Source organism: Grammomys surdaster, unplaced genomic scaffold, assembly GCF_004785775.1.
Source record: "Grammomys surdaster isolate TR1022 unplaced genomic scaffold, NIH_TR_1.0 241, whole genome shotgun sequence".
NCBI lineage: Eukaryota > Metazoa > Chordata > Mammalia > Rodentia > Muridae > Grammomys > Grammomys surdaster.
Genome location: NW_021604686.1, coordinates 1,402,226 through 1,405,141, shown reverse-complemented (window position 1 = coordinate 1,405,141; position 2,916 = coordinate 1,402,226). Strand labels below are relative to the sequence as shown.

Genomic DNA, 2,916 nt, shown 5'->3' with positions numbered 1-2,916 from the left:
ACACTGCAGCACATGACTAAGTATGTAAGGACACACTGCAGCACATGACTAAGTATGTAAGGATACACTGCAGCACATGACTAAGTATGTAAGGATACACTGCAGCACATGACTAAGTATGTAAGGATACACTGCAGCACATCAGTAAGCTGCAGCACTTGGTTACTTGGTTTTATTCCACTTTCTAACACTCCAGCCTTTCTTGGGGTGAGGGCTGGAGGGATGGCTCAGTCGGTATTGTGCATTCCACATGAGTCCAGAGGACCTGAGTCAATCTCCAGTAGCAACACAAAGTCACCAGCACAAAGAGACAGAGAGATGGATCCTAAGGCTCGGTGGCCATCTGCCTAGCCCAGTCAGTGAGCCCTGAGTCCTTGAAAAGACTTCAAAAAACAAGGTGGACAGGTCCTAAGAATGGCACCTACAGTTGATCCCTGGCCTTACACAGACACACAGACACACACACACACACACACACACACACACCTGCATACTTATGAATGCACACATCCAAAGTAGATAAATAAGTACTCCCCAGGAATTGGCTAAAAAGGGCAACTGTAGCTTTAACTTTTTTCCATTATGAATAAACTAATCTCAGTTTTACTTATTAGCCTTTGTTCTTCCCACTCAGTCTTGATTCTGCTAGATTTGAGGAGTTTACAAACACTCCTTCCACAGAATATTCAACATCCACAGCAAAGTTCTCCAAAGGCTTCTTCATTCAGACTTCAAAATTACTTTTTCCCATCCTTCAAAGATGCAAGAATTTATTTCAAGATAAATCCCCAAAGCCCCTTTTAACTGCCTGATCAATTTGGAGAAATGGCTTTATTTCAATAAGGTGGAGGGTAGCAGATCATTATATTACATCATCTTCATGGGAGCAAAAGGAAAAGAAAAACAGTACTAGTTTGCTTAAACAATCATACTGCACCAGCTCCTGGGAGGTGTAAATCCTGGTCTACACAGCAAGCACTGGGCAAGCCTATACTATTTAGGGACCCCGTCTCACAGTAAGACCAGACAGAGATACGAAACCTGCTCACAGATAGTGTCTATAGAAGGCATCTTCCACCATCTATTCTTATTTTATGTTTATTGCTGTGAGGGTATTGTAGTCCCTGGAACTGGAGTTTCAGAGAGTTGTAAGCAGCCATGTGGATTCTCAGGAAGAGTGTCCAGTGGTCTTGACCACTAAGGTATTTCTCTAGCCCCCATTACATATCCTTTAAAATGTACATATACCCTTTAATGAATTCAACTTCTGAAAAGCTATCCTAGCAACACAGTGACTTTTTTTTTTTTTAGAAAGGGTCTTACTATCTTGTCCCAACAAGTCTGGAATTGGCTATGTAGACTAGGCTGGCCTTGAACTCAGAGATCTGCTGGCTCTGCTCTCCACCCCCACCTCTATTCTCCACCTCTCACCCCATGCTAGGACACCGACCCAAATGCTGTTTAGTTTTGTTGTTTTACCTTAGTTAAAGGCAGGGCCTTATCTATAGTCATCCTGACTGGTCTGGTACTCGTATGTAGCACAAGCTGGCCCTAAACTATTGGCAGTCCTACCTTACCTTCTCAAGTGCTGGTATTATAATCCCATGACAACACACCTCACAAATGCCAAGTGTACACTCTCACACTGAGCTACGCTCCCAGTTCCTGAACATTTACGTTCATTTGTACTGCATATTTGTATTTTTGTTTCCTGAGACGAAGGATCTGATTACGTAGTCCAAGATGGCCTTGAACACGATTAGCGGCATGTGCCACTGTAACTAGCTTACACAATCTATTTTATGCCATTCAGTCTTCCCTAGTCATGTTAAATAGTTGTACATCAAAAAGCATGGTTTGCGGGCTGGAGAGATAGCTCAACAGTTAAGAGCACCAGATGCTCTTCCAAAGGTCCTGAGTTCAAGTCTCAGCAACTGGCTTGCAACCATCTATATATAATGAGTTCTGATGACCACTTCTGGCATGCAAATGTACACACAGATAGAGCCCTCATATACATTAAATAAATACATCTCTTTTTTTTTTTAAAAGCACAATTTTGGGAGCGTGAGGGAGTTTTTGTTGTTTGAGACATGGTCTCACATAGCCCACTCTAGTGGTTTGAATAAGAATGGACCCATAAGCTCCTATATTTGAATATTTAGTCCCAACTTGGTGAGCTGTTTGGGAAGGACTGGGAAGTATGGCACTGTTAGAGAAGAGGGAAAGCATCGAGGCTACAAAAGACTGGTACCATTCAGATGCTCTCCCCTCCGCCGTGTGGATCAGGATGTAAGCTCCCGGCTGTTACTACCACCATGCTCTTACTCCACTGTCATGGACTCTGACCCTCTGAAAGCATAAACTCATTGCTTTCTCTCATACACTGCCTTGGTCATGGTGTTTTGTCATAGAAACAGAAAAGTAACCCTATGCTGTCATAGAACTTGCTATGTAAGCCAAGGAGGCCTTGAGTTTCTAATCCTCCTGCCTCCACCTCCTGATGCTAGGTACCTGGAATCAAATGCAGGGCCCTCTGAATGTTATGAAGCATTGTGCCAGCTGAACTACATTCTTAGCCTACCTGATTATCTTTTAAAATACAAAAACAGTAACTTTATGGCTGGGGAAGATGGCTAAGATGGTAATACGCACAAGGACTTGAATTTAATACCTGGAACTAATATAAAACGGCTAAGTGTGGTGGCATATATCTGTAATCCCAGGAGTGAGGCAAAACCAAAAGGATCTCTAGGGCATGTCAGCCAGCCAGTCTACCCTAATTGGTGAACTACAGACCAATGACAGACTGTTCCAAAGAAGTGGATGGCGTGTCTGAGAATGACATCTAAGGCTGCCTGTTGGCCTCCATATACACAAGCATACACGCATATGCACACACGTACATGTACACAC

At 43.1% G+C, this 2,916-nt stretch overlaps 1 protein-coding gene across 1 annotated transcript in view; it reads right to left on the bottom strand.

The window, feature by feature from the left end:
* Ptpn9 (protein tyrosine phosphatase non-receptor type 9) overlaps positions 1-2,916 on the bottom strand; it is a 79,202-nt gene that overhangs the window by 26,739 nt on the left and 49,547 nt on the right. The window lies entirely within an intron of this gene.